Source organism: Sorex fumeus, unplaced genomic scaffold, assembly GCF_029834395.1.
Source record: "Sorex fumeus unplaced genomic scaffold, SorFum_2.1 ptg000191l, whole genome shotgun sequence".
Lineage (NCBI taxonomy): Eukaryota > Metazoa > Chordata > Mammalia > Eulipotyphla > Soricidae > Sorex > Sorex fumeus.
The window spans coordinates 3942719-3968848 of NW_026606248.1; the positions used below are offsets into that span (position 1 = coordinate 3942719).

The window sequence follows — 26130 nt, forward strand, 5'->3', positions numbered from 1 at the left end:
TAAGGCTAAGTGGGGGTGGGGGGGTGGGGGGTGGGGGGGCGGTGTTGTACTTTGAGTTATATGATTGAAAGACTAAAGCTTCGAGCTATTGAGGGACATCTTCCCAGCACTGTGGAAGGGGATGAAACCACAAACAAACAAAACCCCCAACAAACCAGAGTTAAGATATGGGCAAGGCATATATGCACATTTATCATCTTCTTTAAGTACTGGCATCTAAGTATACTTCTGGATTTGACGTGCACAAAACACTTCATATGAAATGTTATATGAATGGGGAGCTGACTTCTTTCCCCTACATTGGTTTGTGTGCAGTAGGGGTTTGAGTGGTGTGCTTTCTCAGAAGAGGATGCCTAGCAGGTGAGCTTAATGTCTAGCATTGCAAGTTGTTTGGAATCCATGAAATTTGAGGTCCGCTGAAATATTTGGTTTCACTTGGTAAGTCCTTGATCAAGAGTATTCCAAATGTCAGATGTCCAAGTACCATATTTCTCTTAAATCCTACTTTAACATTTATGACCTTTTACTAAGTAATGTTGTTCAGGGAGAGGTAAAAAATTCAAGTCCAAAAATAAAAGCAAAATGGCATGCGGTTTTGTTGCCTGTATGAAAATAGGGAAGATGAAAAGAGAGCTGGAATAAAACCCAATTTGTGTTTTTCTGCTTTCTCCAATATTTTGCATTAGATGTCTAATGGAATAAATAGGACAGAAAAAGTCCGGAAGCCTGGCTGCTGTTTCACCTTTAGTTTGGCATAGTTGCCATTTTCAGGGCTCAGAATGCATAAAACCCAAGCTTCAAACTTGATCAACTATCTTCCATTCTTCATCGCATCTTCCCTACCTGCTTGGTGTCTCTACACCTACCGTCTCCAACCTGGTGAAGCTGAGCTGGCAGAGAGGGCAGAAGGAGATTCTCAGTACACATCGGTGCTATGTGGAGTAGCCTCCCCAAACAGTTGTAGAGTTGGAAAGGGAAGAGGTTAGACCGAACCTTGGCTAGACCGCAGGTGAGACATGAAAACTCCAAAGGCTGGGCTTCTGTGGGATGTCATTCTTTACAGACCATCACTGGTCGAGCATTTATGCCAATGAAGTCATTCTTATTTTCACAAATATAAGTTTCTTTCATGATTTCGTTGCATCTTACCTTTCTGATTTTGTCATGTGTCCAAATGACTATTACTTTCCCCCTGATATTTTTCTTAAATTGAGACCATCTTCTTGTCAGTTTGCTTCTATTTATGGGTCATGCCTGCTGGTCCTGAGGACTACTCTTGGTTTGGTGTAGAGGTTGCTCCCAGTTGCGGGTGGTGGGGGTTGTGCTTGGGGAATCGCATGGTGCCAGAGATTGAACTTGGGACTCCTGCATGCTGAGCGTGCTCTGAGGCCCTTTGAGCCGTGTCCCCAGGGCCTGGAACCAACTTTTCCCTTAACTGCACTCCAAATGATGGTATCTAAGAAGTCCTGGGATTGAGTTATCAATTAACTTTACAAACACACGGCAGATCATAACTATTAATATTATTCTTTGGCATTACAGCTAAAATAATTTTGCAGACCATCTGTGGGATAAAAATCACAGTTTGGAAAATACTGCCTTAATATATTGTTTCTGTCTTGCCAGCTAAATGTGATGCAAATATGGGAGAAAGAACAATTAGAAGTTTAAAATCAAGATATTATTAGCAAATTTCCAAAGATCGCCTGTTAGAGTCTAGAAAGTGAGAGTATAAAGAGCCAGTAAATTAGGATGGAGCAAAGGGATTAGAGAACAGTCATTTCTCTTAATTTTCTTTCTTCTCAGTTAGTCTGATAGTCCTGTGAGGATTGGGTCTGGTTTGCTAATGCACTGTAGTAGGAAACAGAGAGCTTGCAACCTAGAAGACACCCAACAAAAAATATTTATTCCAAGAAAGTATGATGGAATAAAGGATTCTATTCTGGTTATCATGGTTTACTTCTGTTTAGTTCTTTGAAGTCAGGGATTATACATGTCTTTTGTACCTGTATCTCAAGTGCCTGAGCAGCGTTAAGCACAGGTGAAAATATTTTTAGTCTGATTCTGGTCAGCTGTGATATAAGTACCATATTTCTTCAGAACTCTTCATTTTGCTGATTATCTATTTATCTATCATATATATTGGGTCATACTGGAGGTGCTCAGGCTCTACTCCTGGCTCTGCACCCAGGGGTCATCTTGGTACTTGGGGGACCACATGTGGAGCTGTAGTTCAACTTGGGTCAGTTGCATGCAAGGTCAGAGACTTTATCTCCGACACCACCTCCCTCATCCCAGAACTGTTTCTATTTTGCATTCTTTCTTCTCATTCCCATTCTCTGACAACTACTATTATACTTTCTGATTTTAAGCATTTGACTACTCTAGGTATCTCATATAAATAGAATTACAAAGCATTTGTCTTTTTGTATTTGGTTTACAAAATTCAATTCGGTATTGAATTACCGAAGTATCTTCAGAACTTGTCTATATATTATTACTTTTTCGGGGGGGCACACCAGTCAATAGTTAGGGGTTAATTCTGGCTTGGCACTCAGAAATTACTACTAGTACTACTGCTTGGGGGATCATACGAGATGCCAGGGATCAAACTTGGCTTTTTTGCTTGTAAGGCAAGTGCCCTACCCACTGTACTCTTTCCAGCACTGATTTGTCTACATTCTAGCATGTATCAGAATTTGCTTCCTTTCTGTTGTTAATCTATTCATCCATCAGTGGAGATTTGGGCTGCTACCTTTTGCCTATTATGGGAATTGCTGCCATAAGCACAGTGCACCAGTAGTTCTCCAACAAACAGAAATTCAAATAAATTAATAAAAGAATCAATGAAGGAATAAATTAATGAATGATGAATACAGTCTCCTATGGAGGGAGTACTAGGACCATACTGGGAGATGGAGGTAGGAGGGATGGGAAGAGAGGCACCAGAAGGAACATTATTTCTTTGATGAATCTACCTGAGTTGTTCCAGCTTGGACTCGCTTGTATTGCTTCATGCCACAGCTCCTGTGTGATCTCTAAAAACGCCCTCCCACTGTGGTATCATAAATCCTTCTAATGCTAATTTGCCCTGAAGTACTGTTCTTTTTTCAGGGCATACATTATTCAGCAGTTGTGGTCAGCAAAGGGAAGGATAGCGAAACCCACCTGAGCCTTCCAAAGCAAATGGCCAGACACCTTGTCTCAGTTCCAGAAGTTTAAAGCAAGCCTGACCAACCCATTCCAGGCAGGAAGTCATTTAACAGCTAAAACGGCTGCCCACTTCCTCTGTGAGGCAGGGGAATCCAGGATATAAGGAGCAAGAGCTTCTCTCTTTCTGCCCTGCCAAGTTCCCTGGGCTTTCTCCCTGACCAGGACTGTGGGGAAGCCACAAGAATAGAAAGTGGTTCAGAAAGAGCAGCTGAAGCCATTTTTAGATAACTGTCTCTCAGGCAGGAGGCTCTGTCGGTGTCCCTGTGAAGAGGGCCAGAGCTGGTGCTGCATTACACACAGAATTTGGTTCTGGCCAAAGTACAATGCCCTCTGCTATTTGAATGAGGGGGAAGCCCCCTTTTGTTTGGGGGAACTGTCAATATATGCAGTACAGATGTATGTCAAAGTAGGCTGAGTCCTAAGAACCTTGTGTCTCATTTCCTCAGAGGATGCTAAGAAACAGTCTGAAAACAAAACCAAAAAAAATTGCGGTTGTTTCATTTATCAAAGTTCTTACAGTTTCCAGTTTGAAGTAAGGGAAGGCAAAGCAAATATCTGACTAGAAAAGTGAACTTGAAAGCTACAGGACTGGGATAAATAAAAAAGAAAGTTATAACCCAGTGCTTTGAAAATTTCAAAGTCCAAGGCAAAGGAATAGACAACTGTTTTTTTGCTTTCTTTCAGTTCTTCCTTCATTCCTTTCTTTCTGTTTGTCCACCCCAGCTCAGCCTCACAGAACAGGGAGACAGGCTTAAGGCCCCAGACTGCCCTCTAAGAGGGGTTCGACAGTGGGCAGATTGCTTAACCTCCTCTGAGTGTCAGTTGTTTTCATTTGTCAAACTGAACATATAGGTAAGAAAATATATTTTGTAGGGTTATAAGGATACTGGTCTATGTGAAACATTTAGCATAGTGAACAATGCGCAAGTTCCAATGATGTTAGTATTGTTAGTAGTCTCCCAAGTAAATATTACATGCTAAATGTTAAACTATAAATAAGTATTAAAATAAGTACATGAGTTTTGCAAAAGCTGAAGATGGAAGCTTGACTTGATAATAAGAGGCTTTTATAAATAGATGTAGAAGAGTGGGGAATGGTCCTTTGTAGGCACAGTTGGTCCTCAGTGTATTGATTAAACACCAGGACATGGCCAGTAGTGTTCTGGATGCTATACAAATGAAGAAAATAAACACAATGTCCAAGTCACATGCTGTCATTAACTACAAATTGAGAGGCACTGCAAGGGGTGTTTTGTGAGAGTGTGCATGTGTGTTGGCACGACTTAATAAGAAGAGAAAAATATTTGACCCCCTTTTTCTTTTTTCTTCTTTCTTTCTTTCTTTCTTTCTTTCTTTCTTTCTTTCTTTCTTTCTTCTTTTTTTTAAAAATTAAACAGACATTGATTGATTTTGCAGAACCTCAAATGGATGGTAAAGAAAGAAAGAAAGGGTATTAAGGAATGAATTGCAAGGATATTTTATTAGAAGAAGAATTGTTATCTCTGCCTGGATGGTTTTTGCCAGATCTATGCTTGGATGACTTTTTGTCATTGAAATCTTGGCTTCATGATTACCACCTCACAGGGCAGTTAATCGAAACTAAACACATTCCCTGTTTTTTCTTTTTAATCCTCTAGTTGTATTTTCTTTTCTTTTAAGTACTTTATTCTCCTCTGAAATTACCTTGTTTATACATTTGTTGGTTTTTCTATTCAATTATCCACATAACAATGCACACAAGTCACATAAGAGCAAAGACTTGCTTGTCACTGTATACCAGGTCTTGGCACATAATAGGCATTTAGATATATAGTTGATAGGAATAATTGAGTTATTAAGGTTCTTCTGGAATTTTTAAATACATTTTTTTATTTTGGTGGTGACTTGCTTAGTCTTTTTTTTATAAAGCAAAAAAGTTATTATTGGTTAAAACTTAGATGTGAGGGAGATAAAGGGAGGAATATGTGTTCAAGAGAGAACACAGATTCTTCCAGAGTGGAAAAAAGCAGAGAAAAGCTTTTGAGAGAAGGTGATATATGATTTCTTTAAATTTCCTGGTTTTGAGTTCTCTTCATACACAAGAGTTAGTCTAGGCTTTGTCACAGAGAAGGCCTTGAGATCATGATGGTACTTTCATATCCTCATCAGGACTTTTATATTGTTCTGGAGCTTCTCCTTGGTTGGGGAGTCTCCTTTTCTGGTTGGTATCTTGGTTTCTGCATCTGAGTTTCTCTATATCTGAAGAGCTGAGGATTTGTACCTCTATGGGGCATGGTCGTCATGCCTTTGGGTTACTTCAGGGTGATTTCCTCTTTAGTTTTATTATTTTCCATAAGATCATGACCTGGACCCTTCTATCTGCTTTGGTAGATGGTGATGATGCAGACAGTTAACTAAAGGCTACTTCTCACCAAATGTGATTGTGGGTGTGGACACTCGGGTTCTTGTCCTCAAGCAGTTGAAATGGAAAGGAAAGAACTGGAGATTCAATGACTGAGTTCAGACAAATTCTGTTTAAAGAAAGGAAAGAAAGGCAGAGAAATTCAGAGCATGGTAGTGGTCTCCTAAAGGATTCCTGCTTAGTAAATCTTAATTCATCAGATCACATTGAGTTCTTGTTATTACCGAAAGACTTGGAAGTTGGTATGAGTCACCTAAGTATCACCTTTCTTTCTAAACATATCTGTGTTTGTTTGGCAGGGCTTTTATAACAAAGCCCCCACACTTGATAGCTTAACAAAATAAATTGATTTTCTGACATCTCTGGAGGTTGGATATCAGAGATCAGTTTGTTGGTTGTCTTCTGAAGGCGGAGAGACAGCTCCTCCTCCATCCTTTCTCCTTGCTCGTGGTTTGCCCATAATTTCACCCTTCTTGCCTTGTAGCCCAATCTCTGCCTCCAATCCCTGTATCCATCTTTTCCTTTTCTGTGTCTCCACACTTCCTATAGGGGAAACAGTTATGTTCAATGAGAGCCTACTTTATTTCATTCTAACTTGGCCATCTTGAAAATACCTCATTTCTATGAAAGATCACGTTCTGAAGTACTGGAGGTTAGAAGGTCAGTATAGGAATTGGAGTGGAGGGCAGGTACACGACCAAATCTCTAACTTATTGAACACTTAGGATGGAGAAATATGATATTAGCACAAGTCATGAAAATTTGCTTACCTTTCTTGTCCATCAAAACAAGGAAACTTTAGTCCAGGGAAACTTGGAAATATGAAAAAGAGTACTACATAGACCCATACCCGAATCATGCTTGGCACGCATTTTGATCAATAAATATTTAGTGAATGAATGAATGTGATGACTTACTATTTTAGCTCTTCTAAGTCTGTCCAAAAGTTATCTTCTAAGTAAGAACTGGCCTAGAAGCTTCCTTTAAAATAGTAACTGCAGAGCTGGAGAGATACTACAGTGGATAGGGCACTGACCTTGCATGTGGCTGACCTGGATTTGATCCCTGATACCCCAAAGGTCCCACAGTACTGCCAGCAGTGATTCCTAAGTGCAGAGCCAGGAGTAAATCTTGATCACTGCTGGGTTGTGGCCCAAAACATTCCCCCCTGCTCCCCCCCGCCCCCAAAACCCAACCTTCTCGCTCTCATTTCATTTTCCTGCATTTGATTTTTCTGTGTAATGTGCCTTCTACCATGCTCTGTGATTCACTTATTTATGGTAGTAAAGCCTATCTCTCTTTCAAGACCCCAACTAAATGAAAGTAAGCACTTTGGAGTATCATTTACTTCTGTTCAAACCTACAATGTTACAGTGGTTGACTGGCATAGGTTCTCATATTTACTGAGCAAAAGGGTGAACAGTGTCAAGAGAGAGTGTGGCATATCCTGGCACACAATCTCAGGCTCCCTTTGGACTTGATGTTGTCTTTCATGAAATCCCTGTACTGAGGCACTCTTTAAGGATCAAAATTCTATTTCTGAAACTTGAATTTCTTCTTAGTCAGGTCATTAAAGTAAGTAAAGTAAAGGCCCTCCCATCGATCATCGATTTGCTCGAGAGGGCCCAGTAATGTCTCCATTGGAGACTTTGTTGTTACTGTGTCTGGCATATCAAATAGGTCACGGGGAGCTTGCCAGGCTCTGCCGTACGGGCGAGATACTCTCGGTAGCTTGCCGGGGTCTCCAAGAGGGACGGAGGAATCGAACTCGGGTGGGCCATGTTGGCTGCGTGCAAGGCAAACGCCCTACTCCTGTGCTATCGCTCTAGCCCCAGACAGGTCATTAGCTGTCATTAATGGCAGTCCGAATTTTGAATATGAAAGGAAGTGTTTTGGATTGGGAAATGTCAAATGATAGGCCACATAATGTTACAATTTGTGTGTGTGTGTGTGCACTTATGTCAATAGAACAAAGGCAAGAACAGAGACAGGGGGCCTGGCAGAGATTAGATGAAATTATAATTAAGAGGCACAGAGTAGTACAAATAGATTTTGGAGAGCAACTGGACCATATGATGCATAATTTTTTTGTCAATGAGAGGGAAAGATTTATACGTAACCAACGACAGAGAACAACCTAACAGGGCAAAGACAAGCACCTTAAAGTTCATGTTACCTGGGGGCCTTGTGAAAATGGAGGTACTGATTCTGAGAGCCAGCATTCCTAAATCGCACTGACTAACTGTGGGCTCCTTAGTAAGTTATTCAAATTCTTTGTGTCCTATGTTCTTCTCTCTAACACGGAGACCACATAGGGTGGTCTGCAAAATAAATGCAGTGTAAGGGTCACGAATTACTATCAGTCACTCGGGGGAAGGATGGGGAGGATCCAAAGAAGTCTTGGGACAGTTTAAATTTTTTTAAAAGAAGGATTCAGGTCTTGACAGGTGTGTTGCTTTTGCTCCTCTCTCACGCAAGCAAGTTACATGAGTTACGTAACAGCCAGATCCGCGATGCGTTCGCTCTGCTCTGGGTGGCCGAGGAAGCCTGTTTGGACCTGCTTTGGTCTCCAAAGGATTTGGGGGTGCAGCCGGTCCCCGTCTGCAGGGCCCATCGCTGCGCACAGGTAGTGGCGAAGTCCCTTCTCCCGCACCTGCTCGAGTGCCGGCCACAGCGAGGCGCTGGGGAGAGGAGCGCCCGGTAGGGGTGGGGGCGCGCGGACCGAGCAGAGGTGCGGGGCGGGGAGAGGGCCGGCCCACGTGGACCACCCGGCCGGCCGGAGCTCCGGCCGGCGCGGCCAATCAGCGCGGCCCGCGGCGGTCCGGCCCCTCCCGGCCGGGGCTGCGGCCCGCGGGCTCCGCACTGCTCGGCGCTCGCAGCCCTGGACGGGGCGCACGGGGGCGCGCGGCTTCTGCGCTCTCGAGGGGTCGCGGCAGCTCCCGCCGCGCCAGCTCCCGGCTTGCCTTCGGAGAGACGCGAGAACTTTCTCGAGGGGCCGGCGGAGGCGCTGGGCTGCTTTGCGGGCGCCCGCAGGGAGGAGGCACGGTGAGCATCCTCGGGCTCCCGGGCGGAGATCGCGCCCTCTTCGGGGCGCTCGGTCCGGCTGGGCCGCGGGCGGGAGCGGAGTCGAGGGGTGGAAGATGGGGTTGGGCGCCTTTGGACTAGCGCTCGGACGCCGTCCGGCGGGCCGGCACCGTTCCGACTGGTTTCTCCTTGACCAGCTCGGGGCGACCCGACCTCCCCCCGACCCCCCTTCCCGGACCCGCCCCGTCCTGGCTCTTCGGGTTGGGGGTCGACCTGTGCCGGAAAAGTTGGTCGTGGCCCTCCAGATCGAAGACGTGGGAGAGGCAACGGCCGCTTCCAACTTCGGGGGTCCTGCCTGACATTCGGTGGCCGCGAGGGGACTTCGCAGCGGGGAGGGCCCCTTGAGCCACGGGTCCGGGGAGGGGAGGCGAGGCGGAATTCACTCGGTTCTGGAGAAGCCCGGCGAGGGTTTCTGCTTCAGCGCTGGGCCGAGATCCGAGGGGTGGGGGTGGGAGCAGGTGACCCTCCGGGCCGCAGCCGGGGTGCCCGTCGCGCCTCCCGCGGGAGGGAAAGCTTCGCGCCCCAGGAGAGGACGCGAGCGGGGCTGGGACTTGTCTTCGCGTTCGGCAGGTCGGATCCACTTTTCTTTTCCCGTTCAAAGCCTCGTATTCATATTCGGTACCTAGGGACACTATCCCAACCGGACGCTGTGCCCCACGGTGCCACCCGTGCGTGTTTCTTACAATACATACAATGTTGCGGGAGCGGGGGCCGGGGAGTCCGTGGACCCCAGTGAGCCCAAGCAAGCGATGAATCATCTCTCTGCAAGGCATTCACACAAAAAGAACACACACACACACACACACACACACACACACACACACACACTAGCTGAGACCTAGCAGTATGCCCACCCTCCACCAGGACTTAGATGCCCCCCGCCCCCTGCACCTCGGTGAAGAGTGTTTATTTGTGAACTCTTTTCTTTCCCCTTTAACTTTTCAATGCCTATGTCTCCAAGGCGAGCGAAGCTGATGTGATGTGACAGGCGATCCCCTGGGCTTGTTCAAAGCCACGGTCCGGGTCTGTTTCGAAAATCCTTGTGAACGGTTTTGTCCGCAGCAACCCGAAGCCCCTAGGAGCATACCCAGACACGCACACTTAGCTTTTTCATGGTGCTGGCCACTTCACATCCGCTGAAAGGGGCTAGAGGGTAGAAACAAGGTAGAACCGTCTGAACCCAGTTCAGGCAGGGCCTGAATTAAAGGGGGGTGGGGCTAAAATAATTTGGGGGCATCTTTTCCCACAGTACTATCAGCATTTTTCTACCTGGCTATTTGAAAATGTGACTTGAAGAATTCTTCAACAGCTCACTGTGGTTTTACAGCGAGAAGCATTTCTGCTAAGTTTGTAGTCATAAATCAGTGTGCAAGCCCAACACTTCCTTTGGATTGAAAATACAGACCTTAATAAGGCAGCGTGAGAGCAGTTTGCAGAATCATTATGACTAACGATGACTTATGTCCTCCCAAACGGACCGTGTGATTTGTTGGCATTGCTCATTTGTGCAAAAAGCTTTCTTCGTGTGTGTGGGTATTCCTTGATCAATATTCTCATAGCCAAAAGCTGTATTTCAAGGTTTTCTTCTGTCTCATTGTTCTGTGTTGCATGACTCTCTCCATCCCTTGTACCTTCTTAACTACCCTTTGACACTGAAATGTATTAGGCTTTAAGCTATGATTTGACTCAGCCAGTTTCCTCTATTAAAGATCAGAAAGTTATCCTCCTCAGGAAGGCAGTGGCTGCTGATTCACTTATTTTTTGAATGAATTCTTTTTTATTTTTCCCCATTCCCAACCTATAAACATTTCAACTTGCCTACTTAAAAATTTATTTACTTTTAACTGGAGGCCACTATTTTATAGTTTTAGGGCTAGAATGTTCTAGGTCACTTGGATATCAATATTCATTGTTTGCTTTTTTTAGAGATGTGTATTGTTTGATGACCTAGTTCCATTTAGTAAAAAAAAAAAGAAAAGAATAATTCTTTGCTTTGTCCCCCATCTCCTTTTCAGTGGCACATAGCCTTTCTCTAACAGGTGCTTTTATCTGCACTACTTACTTATTGTTACACTTAATATAATACTTTGTTATGTAAATAATGTGTGGGTGCATCTGATATTAAACCTGCATTCACTGGGGATTAACCCAGGAGTATGACATCATCAACAGCCAATCCTCTATCTCATGTGAAAAATGCATTGACAAAAGTCACATTATCATATTGAGCAAGGGTTTCTATATTGCCTGTGATGAATGAGAAAAAGAGGGGAGTCTTTTGGCTCTTCCTAACTCTCAATTAGCTGCCCAGTTGGAGAGTTGGGATTTCTGTACAAAGAGGCTTAGCTTAATAATGAAATTCTCAGATTGCAGTTTTATAGATCCCTTTATGATTTGCATAAGTACCCCCCCCCCCAATCCCCACCTCATACCTTCTTTTGGAGTTTTTCACCATGATTTATGGCTCTATTATTTACCCATAAAGAGAGCTATCATGGTAAACGAACTAATCTTTTTATTATTATTATTGTTGTTTTGGGTTCTTGAAATAGATGGAACATCTAGGTGATATGCTAATTTGTGCTCATGCGTGCCTTTCATTAGGAGTTGAATGTAATTCTCCCAGGATTAGCAAGCTGGCTTCAATCCTGAATTCAATGACAAATGATTGGGAAATCATATTGTGTGCTTTATCCTAATTTTTAAAAGCAGGAAGGTGGGGAATAAGGAATAGGAAATAGAGGTCTGCCAAGAGATTGGGTGACATAATCCTGGCCACATCATTTAAGCACTTCATAATTTAATAATTTTGAAGACATCGTTAGTGGGCTCATGGCCACCCTAAGCAGTCCTTGTAGCTTTGAGCCACAAAGGTTTGACAAAATTTTAAGTCTGGAAAGCACCTAAGAGTTCACTCTTCAGAAGATCAAGGGTATATGATATTTTGATTTGAATTTGCCATACTCTATCTGCTAATGATATCTACTACTGCCACATCTACTATGGTATAAAAAAGAGCCCAGATTAGAATTTCAGGCACTAACTCCTCACTGAGTGTCCCTCCAATAGAAACCTGCAGGGAAGAGCTGCCGTAATGCCTTTGAATTCCTCATTTTAGTCCTCTGCAGAGGAGTACAACATCCCCTGGTTCACAATCAAAACTCAGTTTATTATAATATGATGCTAGTTGAACCCAGCTCAAGTATTTAGTAAGCATGTATCAGCTAGCTTCTTTACTTCTTTTAAGTATTTGCAGCTCCAAAGGAGATATATAAAAGAAGAATTGTGCAGCGATTGAGTTAAGTGACTCAATTTTGACCTTTTTGAGCACATGAAAAGTTCCAGATGTTAAAATGAAGATGAGATAATTTTAGATAATGATTTAAAGTTTACCTGTGGAAGAGAACATAGTATGTTAATTTATTGTGTCATACTTTCCTCTTTTATACTTTTTGTTTTTAAATTGCTCTAAAAGTAAACTAATAATTTGGAAGTAAAATCTTATTTTCTGGCATGATTGTGAATAATAATAATAATAATAATAATGGTCATTCTAATTGAAGATTTAGTTTTTTTAGTCTGTTGATAGTAATGACATGTTCTTCTCTACATAAGAAAACTACTGATTTTCAAAGTCATGAATCTGAAATCATGTTGGATATTTTTTGGTCTCCTTTTAATTCAAATGGTGTCGAGATCTTACAGTAGCAAATCATTAACATAAGCTTAAATAATTTTAGTTCAAAAGTAAGATAGCACCAGATATTAGAAAGTTCTGGTTGACAAAATAGATAAATAAAAGAAGATGCTATATTTAGAAAAAGAAAAATGGCAAAGATGTGGATTTTTTTTCTCCTTTTACGTCATTAGAAGGAATCTCTCTTAGAGGGAATTGAGATATCCTTTTATTTTTCATAAAGGCATTAGACTTCTAAAAAATTGAAAAATAAGTTGTTGCATGCAAAATAATCTATGTTGACTTTGTTAATGCTTTAAGTACTTTGTTAGTGCTTTAGCATCATTGCAAGCTAGAAAGTAATTGAACTAACACTCTGCAGCATTTGAACTGTTTTAATGGATGGAGAAACTACCAGAAGCTAGTGTCATTATTATTATTAGTTTAATAACCATCATGTCTTACTTTTTTTTCTGAGTACTCCTGGATTTATTTTGATTTATTTTCTTGTTATTCTTCTCTCACCAAATCAGGAAAATATTGTTGAGTTCTTGGCATGCCATATGTGTTTATCTGTGAGTTATATAATCCACACCTAAGTTTTCAGATGAAGTTTCTGAAATAATTAGCGAAAGTTTTTAGAAATAAAGAAATCTAAGGACGCTCTAGTGCAGTGGTTCTTAACTGGGGGCACATTTACCTCTAAAGGACTATGGCAATGTTTGGAGACTTTTTGCTTGTAGTTAACAGGGGTAGAATTAGGTGCAGATCCAATGGTAGAGACCAAAGATGGCGCTGAATAACTCACAAAAAAAAAAGCATGCAATAAAGAATTATCTGATAGGGGCTGGATGTAGCTGACTAGTGTGGATTCCAAGCATCCCATACAGTCCCACAAGCCCTACCAGGAGTGATCTTTGAATGAGAGCCAGGAATAATCCTGAGTTCTGCCAGGTGTGACCCTAAAACAAAAAGAAAAACAAAAAAAGAATAATCTGATTAAAAATGTCTCCAATGCTGTGGCTGAGAACATTTGTGGTTGAGAATTTTTTATGCAGATAGCATAGTAGCTTGCCCAGAGTTCCCAACTTAAAGAAATAAAATTATTGAATAATTGTGGATTACAGAGCATAGTGGGTAGAGCATTTGCCTTGCACGAGGCCAACCCGGGTTCGATTCCTCTGTCCCTCTCAGAGAGCCCGGCAAGCTACTGGGAGTATCCCGTCTGCACGGCAGAGCCTGGCAAGCTCCCTGTGGGGTATTTGATATGCCAAAAACAGTAACAAGTCTCACACTAGAGACGTTACTGGTGCCCACTGGAGCAAATTGATGACAATGGGAGGACAGTGCTACCGTGCAGTACTACCAAGTTACAGAATCATTCATAATTGAGTTTCAGGTGTGCAGTGTTCCCACACCAATCCCTTCACCATTGTCCCCTTCTCTCTACCAATGTTTCCAGCTTCCCTAGTCTGCCTCTATGGCAGACACTTTCTCTTTATTTTTCCCTTTTAGGTACTGTGGTGTGTAATACTGTTACTGAAAGCACAATATACATATAACTCTACCTCCTTTCAGCACCCATTTCTCATCCAAATTGACCACTTTCCCACATCATTGTTGTAGTGGCCCATTCCCTGTCTTAATCCCCTTTCTCTCATGGTGGCAAGCTTCCTACAAAGGACCAGATTTGTCCTTTGTTTTGATTGTCTTTGGGCATTGTACCCCCACCTACATTTCTTTATATCCATAAATAAATGAGTGTGATCATTCTCTGTCCCTCTTCCTCTTACTCATTTTACTCAGCATGATACTCTCCAGATCCATCCATATATCAGCAAATTTTATGACTTCATCTTTTGTAGTGGCTGCATAATATTCCACTATATATATATATGTATGTATTATAGCTTCTTAATCCACTTGTCTGTTCTTGGGCACTTAGGTTGCTTCCATATTTTGACTATTGTGAATTGTGCTGCTATAAACATAGGAGTGCAGATGTCTTTTCTGAATTGTGTTTTTGGACTTTATTTCCAAGAGAGGATTTCTGGGTCATACGGAAACTCAATTCCTAGTTTTTATTTTTTTTTTGAGGCATTTAAATGTTGTTTTTTCAGAAAAGCTGGAACAGTGCAAATTCCCAGTAGCAGTGAATAAGGGTCCCCCTTTTCCCTGTACCTATGCCAACACTGGATGTTATTGTTTTTTGTGTTGAGTACCAACTTTTTAATTAAGCTCAGAAACTCAGATCGCTACATGTATAGTATTATTTTAATCACTGTTGGCTTCTGTTTTAAAGATTTGAGTTTTGATTTATTTTTTGGACCACACCCACTGTGCTCAGGGATCACTCTTGGTGGGGTTCAGAGCATTATATATGGTGCTGAACATCAATCAGGACTGTTATATACAAGGCAAGCACCTTTACTGCTGTTCTCTTGCTCTCTAACCAAAGGTATGTTTTCCACTTTTCTTTCTCCTGTGTGTGTGTGTGTGTGTGTGTGTGTGTGTGTGTTTTGTGCCTAAAATCTCCTTCCAGCTTTGTGATAGAGGGGTCGGGGTTGGGGAGGTGGTTAACTGCCAGGGATTGAACCTGGGTAGGATCTGCAAGGCCAGCACCTTTCCATTGTACTGTTGCTCAGGCCCCAATGTTAACGTGTTTTGACAAGTGAGAATGCAAGGTGGGGGTTGGGGCCCAGAGAGCTAGTGCACTGGGTATGGTAGTGTGCTTTCCTTGTGTGTAGCCGACCTGGGTTTCACCCCCAGTACTCCAAATGGTCCCCTGATCCCACCAGGGATGATCCTTGAGTGCAGAGCCAGGAGTAAGCCTGAGCAGTACCTTGTGTGTCCTCCCCCCATCACTCATCCCCTCCCCCCAAAAATGCCAGAATGGCTGTTTTTCAAAAGATCAGAAGCAGCCAGCATTGGAGAACTGTGGAGCAGAAGGAATCTTCTGCAGCTCTCATGGGAATGTGTATGCATATTGGTGCGGTGATTCTGGAGCACAGTAAGGAGATTTATCAAAAAATTAATGTCAGAAATTACATGGCAGGGGAGAGAGGTCTGTTGGGAGAACTTATGCCTCATGTGTGATGTGTGCAAGGCCCTGAGTACCTCAGGCCAGTGCGTGACTCCTCCCTCATTCCCACCTGAGCACTGATCTTCCAGACTCTTACCAACAGGCTGAACTCCACTGGGTATGCAATGGAATGCTACTCATCTATTAAAAAATAAATTCGATGAAATCTGGCCATTTGTGGAAACAGCCTTGAGGGCATATGCTTAGTGAACTGAGTCAGATGGAGACAGGCAAATGCTGTGTGAATCCACTTCTAAGTAGTACATAGAGATACCAGCCAAGCAAATGAATTAAATAAAGTAAATACAAATGTTTAGACTTTAGTCCAAATTGGCGGTTACCTGCCAGAAGGTAAATTGGGTTAAAGGATTCAGTTATGCAGAGGACAGAATTGCACTTTGAGTGCTGAACTTTACTGTACTGTATTCAGATGTTTGTTTATAATGATACACACCTGATGACACTGTTATAATGCTGTCACTTTAATCAAAATTATAAGAAAAGTCTTTTAGTGTAAGTCTCTACCTAGATTTTGAGTTTTTATTTTTAACTGAAAATAAAAATTCTTAATTTAATTTTATTTTTCTGACTGTGGCTTGAACTGAGGGTCCCACATTCACAAGGCAAATGTTTTACCACTGAGCTACAATCCTCAACCGTAGATCTTTTTTTAAATTAAAAAATTATTATTTTTTTTATTTTTGGGCTACACCCGGGAGTGCTCAGGACTTACTCCTGGCTCTGCACTCAGGCATCACTCCTTGTGAGTTCAGGGTGCCAGGAATTGAACTGGGTCAGCCGCGGGCAACGCAGGTGCCCTACGTGTTGCACTGTTGCTCTGGTTCAGCTTATTAAAAAAAAATTGCATTTCTCTTTGTCAAACAGAATAAGCTTCATGTTAATATTGAAATAAGTTCTCCAGGTCCCCTATTTTTTATTGATGTCCACTTTAAATTTTTAAGAAACTTGAAAGCCACAACTATTTGTATAAGGCAGGGGGAGGGGTATTTATTTAAGGCCCTCCGAAGGAGGTATTATTGAGGAAGATTCTATACCTCTCTCAGCGGGGACAGCAAAATCATTGTGGCCTGCAATCTTCCTCACCATTTAAATCATTTGGCAGCTCTTCTAGCACTGGCCAGATTGTAATGTAAACATCTGTTACCTTTTCTCTGCTTTCAGAACTGATTATGCAACCCGGCTTCACATTGGAGACACACAGCTTTCTTCATCTATATTTTTGGATTAGTTTCTGCTCAGCTTGCCTGTGTGCGTGCGCATCAACACACACACACACACGCACACATGCACACACATCTATAAATATGGGTGGAAATCAAGAGCAAATAAAATTGCTAAGCGTGGGGCCCAGTTCTCCCAGGATATAACTCTCATCTTCTCACTTTTTTTTTTTTTTTTTTGCTTTTTGGGTCACACCAGGCGATGCACAGTGGTTACTTCTGCCTCTGCACTAGGGAATTACTCCTGGCGGTGCTTGGGGGACCATATAGGATGCTGGGAATTGAACCCACGTCGGCCGCGTGCAAGGCAAATGCTCTACCCGCTGTGCTATCACTCCAGCCCTTCTTCTCACTCTTGTATTGCACTCTGCAGACCATCCGCTAGGCTTGGGAGCATGGAGAGTCTTTAAACAGACTTGGGTAGATGTGAGTTGATCTTTAGTACCATTCTCCTTCTTTTCTGTGTCTCTCTCACTTCAAAAATTAAGGTTTGAGGTGAAGCTGAGGACAGATGAGAAACCAACTGGCTACCATTTCAACACCATTTAAATGATAAGGCCACATACTGCTATGGGGGAGAGGAGAGGGAAAGGTGGGTAGGGAGTTATTCCATCAATAGAGAGCCATAAAAGAGATATTTATGGAACGTCTCCCTAGCCATTCCTTAATGGAAGGTGACATTAAGATAACAAATACCTCTTTCATGCCTTTTTTTGGTAGTTATTTGCTACTTTTACTTTAGAGAATATTTGTTAAGTGAGCTTACAAATAATTACAGTAACAACAGTTGCTATCGTTTGTTGAGAAGTCTATTTCTTGATGCTGTGCCAAATATTTAAAAAAGTGCTAAAATACAAAGAGCATCAAATTGGCCTGCTTTGGGGCCAGAGAGATAGGTAAGGTGCTTGCCAACCTGGGTTCAGTCTTTGGCATCCCATATGGTTCCTTGAGCACCGCCAGGAATAATCCTTGAGCACAGAGCTAGGAATAAGGCCTGAGCACAGGGCTTATTTTTTCTGTTTTCCCCCAAACAGAAAAAATATATTTTACCCGCTTTACCATTTTAAACTGTGTAATCCAGAAACATTAAAGTAATGCACTTTATCATTCTGTCATCTTCTCTGTTCATCTATAGAACTTTTTTCACCTTGTAAAACTGAAAGTCTGTAACCATTATGGGGCAATTTCCCATTCTTTCTCTCTGGCTTCAGACAATTGCCATTATACCATCAGTCCCTAGGAATTGAAGTCTTCTGGGTAGATTCACAAAAGAAGCACCATATCTTAATGCCTCAAGGTTCACTGATAGAATGTGTGTCAGTAGTTTCTTCTTTTTGAGACTGATTAATATTCAATATTTGTGTAACCACATATTGTTTATTCATTTGACAATGGCCTGTATGACAATGCTGCTAAGTATGTATGTGCACACATATCTTTTTGAATTTTTACATTTTGTTCTTTTTGATCTATATTCAGAGTGTAATTTCTGTGTCACATAATTATTCTATTAATTTTTTGGGGGGGGAGGCACATTGGCAGTGCTGGGGTCATCTCCCAGGTTGGTGGTCAAGGGTCACTGTCAGCAGTGCTTGGGAGACCGTGCAGTGCTGGGGACTGACCCAGAGCTCCTGCATGCAAAGCATCTGTTCCAGTCCTTTGAATCATCTTCCTAACACTATTCTCGTGTTTTAAAGTACTGTGGTACTCGTTTCCACAGTGAATATATTGTTTTAGCTTGTTAAGTTGCTTTTTTGTTTATTTATTTATTTAGACTTTTTGGGTCATACCCAGAGATGCTCAGGGGTACTCCTGGCTCTACACTCAGGAATTACTCCTGGCAGTATTTGGGGGATTCAACCCAGGTCAGCTGCATGAAAGGCAAATGCCCTACCCACTGTACTATCACTCTGGCTCAGGTTTGTTTATTCTTGGGCCATACTCAGCTCTTCTCAGGGTTTACTCCTGGCTCTGAGCTCAGGAATCACTTTTGGTGAGGGTTGGGGGGGACCCTGTGTGGTAACTGAAGATGGAACCCAAGTCATCTGTGTGTAGGACAAATGTTCTATCTGCTGTACTATTGCCCCACCCCAGTAAATCTGCTTTATTTAAAATATGATTTATTTGAGAGGGTGTTTTGAGTCACACCTGGCAGTGCTCAGGGGCTACTCTTGGCTCTGTGCTCAGGAGACCGTATTGGAGAATTGTGTGTGGTAACCTGGATTCAAACCAGGGGTGCCTGTATTCAAAGCATGTCTCCTTAACCCCTGAACTACCTCTCTGGCCTCTGTTACACTTTTGAAAACGTGCTGCCTAATTTAATTCTTCCTTAAGTCCTCAAAGGCAGGTTGGGAAAATGAGGCATGCTAATATGAGCCATGCCTGTAGCTTGTGAGTACCACTAAATAAACAAGGCAGTAAAAGTCAGAGGTCTTACGAGGTTCCTCCATTCCCCTAATTCGGGAAAGGTCAGCCGAATTGCTCCCATGTGGAGCCCCAGGGAGTGGGGCAGGAAGAGATGAAAAATAAACACGCTCATTCCAAAGAGAAACCCTCCAAGTCCTCATTCTGTTTTACCGAGAAATTTGACTGAGACTCGGAGTTTCCGTGGGTCATACAGAGACTGTGAAATTAGTATCTTTTCAAAATAATAAGAGGCCAATAAATATAAAGGTAGGCTGACCTGGGTTCGTTTCCTCTGTCCCTCTTGGAGAGCCTGGCAAGCTACCGAGAGTATACCACCTGCATGGCAGAGCCTGGCAAGCTCCCCGTGGCATATTCAGTATGCCAAAACCAGTAACAACAAGTCTCACAATGGAGACGTTACTGGTGCCCGCTTGAGCAAATCAGTGAAGAACGGGAGGACAGTGCTACAGTGCTACAGTTAGAATTCAGCTGTTTGTATTAAATGCTGCCTCTGACAACGAATAACCATCAACTCATGGTTTTTAAAACGCCATGACAATTTTTACTTCTCAGGATGGGAAAAGTCATGGTGGGTTGAGGCAGTTCAAGGAAATAGTCAAGATCAACTTGAATCTTAGGTGAGATCTGAGTGATGTTGCATTTTGGCTTTACAGAGCAAGTGTGCAGAGGACACGGGGTTCTTTGCCACCAGAAACAGACCTTAATGGAATTATTGCAGAGGAAGGCACATTTAGTCACTTTGGAATTAACAATTGATCAGTTTTGTGGTGCCTGAGTCCTTTAGAAGTACCCTATGTTTATTCATCATTGTGATTACACAGTGGAAGAAGCTCTGCTTGATGTGATGAGCAAAAGCAAGATGCAAAGACATTTAAATACACTTGAAATTAACATTGGCGCAAATAGGTGTCTGATGGGCGTTCTAATTTAACTCTAAAGGGCCAGAAATTAGCTGGTAGCTAGTGGGGGATCTTTTGATCCTCCATTCATATATATATATATCACTTGTCTGTAAGGCTTATGTGTCATATACAAGGAAAGCAGCAATATTTGGAATACACTAGTTCCATATTTTTCGTGGGTGCAGTTGGAGATGCAGTAAATCATGCTGTTGATACTTGTCTAGCGTATAGAGTAGCCCCCTTGCAATGGAATAGCAAGCTCTTTTGTTCTTGATTGCCAGGGAGAAGTCAGCTTGTCCTAATATACACAGGAACAAAATACAATAATCATCCTACGGAAGTATTAATCAGGAAAGGAAAATACTCCAGAAGTCTGAAAGTTAAGGTCACCCTGAGAAAAAGGACTGGCAAGATTCCTAGGAAACTGTTTCTTCAAGACATTTTGATTCCGAATTTACTCTCCTCACATTTACAAAAGACTCAGGTTCCCAAGTGTAAACTCAGAGTCTGGTTTGATGTGCAAATATTTCTGAACCATAGCATAAATAGACATGAACTTACAAGAAATGCACTACACCCATATACGAGTTGCACAGCCCTCATTTGCTTGGAAGTAAGTAATGAAGTGAGATGAATACAGAGTTTATGCTGATTGCAATTTTTTTGGTCCTCTGAAAATTTTGGATTTAAAAAAAATCTATCATTAGTATTTGTTCCCCAGCTCCAGATTGCAATTCTTCATAGTGTCACTTTGACCTGTGCTTATGAATCACCTGGAGACTTGCTTACACACCGCTCTGGTTCAGTACCTGGGATAGAGCCTGAGAATTTACATTTCCCACAAGCTTCCACCAAAGGATGATGCTGCCGAATCTTGCATTTTACTAATTTTTTTTCAGTTTGTCTTTCAGCGTTAAAAAATTAGTATGGAGATTTTCATAAAACAAGGTTGTTTTGATTAGGTTGTGAGTTTCTCATTTTGTCATATGTTGATAAGCTTGTCTAAACAGTATGAACCTGAAGATTGATTTAAATTACTGAACCAGAGATACAAATTAGATGATCATTCAGTGTCATGTATGAGAAGTCGATTCCGGGAACATTCCCACATTTCTTTTCAGCACTGTTTCCTCGAGCGAGTGAGATGCACCATCTGTGCCCCTACCCCTGTAACAAGCCAGGGGGTGGAAGTAGCCTGGTGTGCAATTGGGGGCACTTTGGTTTTGTTTACTTAAAGAAGATCGATTTCCAGGGTGCATTTAGATTTTCTTTATCTTCTGAAAAGGGAGCCACAGGCTAGATAAGTTTGAGAACTTATAAAGATTGGAGTGTAAGATACATTTTCTGTCACTGAGGACTTTTAGCTTTTTATTTTATTTATTTATTTTTGTTTTATTTATTTTTTTATTAGTGAAACGCCAGGTACAGTTATAGACTTACAAATTTTTGTGATTGGGTTTCAGTTATACAATGATCAAGTACCCATCCCTCCACCAGCGCCCGTCCTCCACCACCATGGGTCCCAGCATCCCTCCCACCCCCCATCGCCCTCATCCCACCCTGCCTCTATGGCAGGACATTCCCTTTTGTTCTCTCTCCTTCTGGATACTGTGGTTTGCAAGAGAGGTATTGAGTGGCAATCATGTTTATTGAGTCACTGTGAGACACAATTAAAAGCTGTTCATGCTCAGGTTTCAGTCATACAGTGTTCCAACACCCATCCCTCCAACCAGTGTACATTTTTCACCACCAATGACCCAAGTTTCCCTCTGTCACCCTCACCCCAAGCCTGCCTCCATGACTGGCACTTCCCCCCACCCCCCTTTTTCTCCATTTGGGCATTAAGGTTTGCCATATAGATACTGATAAGTTATCATGTTTGTTCCTTTACCTTCTTTTATTATGTAGTTCTTATCCAGAATTATCATTTTTTTCTTTTTGGGTCATTCCTGGCGATGCACAGGGGTCATTCCTGGCTCATGCACTCAGGAATTACTCCTGGCATGCTCAGGGGACCATATGGGATGCTGGGAATCAAACTCGGGTCGGCCGTGTGCAAGGCAAGCACCCTACCCACTGTGCTATCACTCCAGTGCCCCCAGAATGATCATTTTCAACTATATTTGCCATAGTGGTTCCTTCTCTATCCCAACTGCCTTCTCTGCCAGCATCTGAGGAAGGCTTGCAACGGTGAACCAATCCTCGTGGTTTGTGTTTCTCCTGTCCTTGGGTATTTAGTCTCGCTGTAGCACTGTAGCACTGTCCTCCCATTGCTCATCGATTTGCTCAGCAGGCACCAGTAACGTCTCCATTGTGAGACTTGTTGTTATTGTTTTTGGCATATTGAATATGCCATGGGGAGCTTGCCAGGCTCTGCCATGCGGGCGGGATACTCTCGGTAGCTTGCTAGGCTCTCTGAGAGGGATGGAGGAATCGAACCTGGGTGGGCTGTGTGCAAGTCAAATGCCCTACCCACTGTGCTATCACTCACTGAGGACTTTTAAACTAAGAATTACATAGTTGTTTAAATGGGTGCTGAGGCAGTCTTGCTGCATGTGAATTGTTACCAATATATTACCTACTTCCATCACCTAGTTGATGTCTATATGGTTGAGGAATAAAAGTATCTTCTTTTTTGAACCCAAATACTTTTGAATCTGATTTAAATTGTAATCCAGTCACCAGGTGACATACAGGAATTTTGCTTTTTTTCCTAGATAGCTAAGGCCCAGCAGATGTTAAAAGCTGATGTGGATTTAAGATTTCATCGGTCCTGGGAATAACTGAAGATTTAGTCAGGGCCAGAAGATAGAACTGTAGCTAGAGTTATGGATTGGCAGGGTATGGGAGCTTTTTGCACAGATGCCCGGCTTGCTGCATCAGCCCATTACTCAGAAGAATAAATGATCTTCTATGTTTACTGGCAGGAAAGTGTTCCGTGGATTTGACTTTTGTCTTATTCTTACAAACAGTTCTTAAGTTTTCAAAGTCTTAGATGAATGAAAAACAAATATGAAAGGTTTGAGTTTTAAATCATTAAAGTAAAGTAAAGTAAATCATTATCATTTATAATTCGGTGGTTATTTTTTAAAGATTTTTTTGGGGGGGCACACTCAGTGGGGCTCAGGACTTTCTCCTGGCTCTGCTCTCATGGATCACTCCTGGTGGGTCTCAGGGGTCATGTAGGGTGCCAGGATCGAATCCTGTTGGCTTCATTCAAGTTAAGTGCCCTACCAGCTGTATTATTTCCCTAGCATCTGAGATTGTTTTCTAATGAAGACTTATTAAAATTGTAGTTTAGGTGTTTTGTGAGCTTTTAGTTTTAGAGTTTCAGATTTATAGAAATATGTATGTGCTTGCGGGAAGCTTGAAATTGGTAGTCACTAAAGAGAGGATGGCTGAGTGTGAGGTGCTAAACTCTTTGTGACAGGAGCAGTGTTTTAATTACACGGCTGAGAGGCAGAACTGCCTTTCTCCCCCCCTCAACCGCCCCCCCCCCCCCCAGGCTTGGTGCAGTGAGTTTGACTAGGTCTATCCCAGTGCTTCCTTGGAACCTATCAGTCACTGTGTCCCTTCAGCAGGTTTGTACTTTGTTCCTCTCTGATCCACTGTCAGGATGCCCCCAGCCGTCCTCCCTGGCTGCCTGCCATGTGCCCTTTGCCCTGCTCCAGTGCTCAACTCCAGACAGTTAGAAGATGAGACTTCCAAGCTGAGTAGCAGACTAGGACAGGGAACAGATAGCTTATATTCAGGAATAAACCGCAGACACATAAGACAACAAAATTACTTTTTTTTTCCTACTTGGGTCACTTTGGGCAGTGCTCTGGACTCACTCCTGACTCTGCACTTCAGATCACTCCTGGTGGTGCTGGGTGGTGGGGGGTGCCGTGTGTGGTGCCAGGAAGCTAACCCAGGTCAGCCAAGTACAAGGCAAACACCCTGCCCATTTTACTTTACCTTTTGCACCTTATTTTTTTTTTAAAAGAACACATTCAAAACCAAAACATGATGGGGATCTGGGGGGTGGCTTAGTGCCCGAAGGCATCTGCCCTGCAAGCATGAAACTGAGTCTGATCTCTAGGGCTGCCTGCCTGAACTATAGTCCCTATGGCTCTGCTGTCTGGGACTCCTGGACCACAACAGAGTGCGACCTCCCACAGCTAGGTGAAAGCACATAGAGCTTTCAACACCAAGTGAGCATTGCAACTGATCAGCAGGACTGGAGTGGTAGCTCAGGGGTTAGGGTTCTTGATTGGCATGTGGGTGACCCTGATTTGATCCCCAGCATTGCATATGGTCCCATGGGCATCACTAGGAGTGACCCACTGAGCACGGGAACAGCCCAGAGCACAGCACAGTTAAAGTGTGCACCCCCTAGCACACTTCAGTGTGTGAGCATGGCGATCAGATGTTTGGTCCCCAGTGAGGATGCAACCAGGCTTGATCATTACAACAATAACAGAAGCAAGGAAGAAAGGGAAAGGAAGGGGGGAGAAAGTAGAACAAAACCAAACCCAGGCCATTGGCCTCACTGTAGAGCCTGGTGTGTGTGGTGGATGCTCTCTGTTGGATGGGAATGGCGGCTCCGTGATATGATCATGGTCAAGCTGGGCTGCTCTCCAGTGGGCCCTTGACTTTTGTCTGTCAAATTAGCAAGCAAAATTCTTGGTGCTTCTGATGGAAAGTTACATTACTTTTCAGTGTTGAGTAGGTGTGCAGCTGCGGCAGGCTGCAGCCGATGTTCAGGGATCTCTTCTTCCAGTGTATGACACCAGATCCCTGTCACAGTTTGTCTTTTCTGGTCCATGATCACTTTGTCTCATCCCCCTGTGTGCGTTCTTCTCTCTCTCTCTCTCTCTCTCTCTCTCTCTCTCTCTCTCTCTCTCTCTCTCTCTCTCCCCTCCAGTGTACAGTGACCAAATCCTGGCTGTCACTCTGCTCATCGATCCAGTGGATGGCTTCTGAGTCCCAGATCTGTTGCTGGACCCTGAAGCCTGTGTCTCTTGGTTGGTGTTTGCTACTCTTTGTCACCTTGGCTTTCCTCTGTTCTCCAGCCACCCGTGCATAGGTGAGATCTACCCCCTTTCCTTATACATCTGCCTGACTCATAAGGGAGCGAAAAGGATGGTCCCTCTCCTGTGCCATGCCCTGCCTTTTTTTTTATAGGTTTATTATTCATGATAAGCTTTCCCCATGAGCCATCTGACTGACTCCCTCTTACTTCCCTCCATGGTATTGTTGATATTACAGCAACTGACACTGTGTCCTAAGAACCATGAAGCCACTTAGCACAGGGTAATGGCCACTCTGTGGACGTTTGGTTCTATACCAAGTAGGAAAAATGTAAAAGCAGTATTAGAATAAAATAAGTAAGACTACCTTTAATTTTCTCTTCAGCCCATTTCTATGCCTTCCTTCTTAATACAATGGAGTGTTGTTTATGTATTTTGCACATATTAAAATATTTCATGTATATTTTTTCTGAAAAAAAAAAAAATCCAAGCATGGGGCTGGAGCAACAGCGAAGCAGGGAGGGTGTTTGCCTGGCACATGGCTGACCCAGGTTTGATTCCTGGCATCCTGTATGGTCCCCTGAGCCCCACCAGGAGTCGGTGGGTGTGACCCAAAAAGTCAAAAAACAAAATCCAGACATGAGGATGAAGAATGAACAGACCTCAGAGTTCCTAGATAATTATCGCTAACCATTAGAAATTAGAGATAACCAGGTTAGTGCTAGTGATCAATAGAGCAGCTGATCAAATAGCACTGCACTGCACTGCCCTCCTGTTGTACATCGATTTGCTCGAGCAGGCACCAGTAATGTCTCCATTGTGAAACTTGTTGTTACTGTTTTTGGCTTATGGAATAAGCCATGAGGAGCTTGCCAGGCTCTGCCCTGCGATACTTTTGGTAGTTTGCCAGACTCTCCAGAGGGACAGAGGAATCTAACCCGGGTCGGCCGCCTGCCAGGCAAACACCCTACCCGCTGTGCTATCGCCCCAGCCCCAGCTGATCAAATACAAATAGAAAATATATTCAGCATTTAACTTTATTTTGAAAACTCAGGGGTCTGCGGCCGGCAGGGGCGCCCCCGCACCCTGCGC

General features: G+C 43.0%; 1 protein-coding gene across 1 annotated transcript in view; it reads left to right on the forward strand.

The window, feature by feature from the left end:
• The first annotated feature begins 8624 nt into the window (after nucleotides 1–8624).
• Nucleotides 8625–26130, forward strand: part of TAFA4 (TAFA chemokine like family member 4) — a 269005-nt gene continuing 251499 nt past the window's right edge. Inside the window, exon 1 of the mRNA XM_056108019.1 lies at nucleotides 8625–8659. The gene's annotated coding sequence lies outside the window, so the exon portion shown is untranslated. The remainder of the gene's footprint in view (nucleotides 8660–26130) is intronic.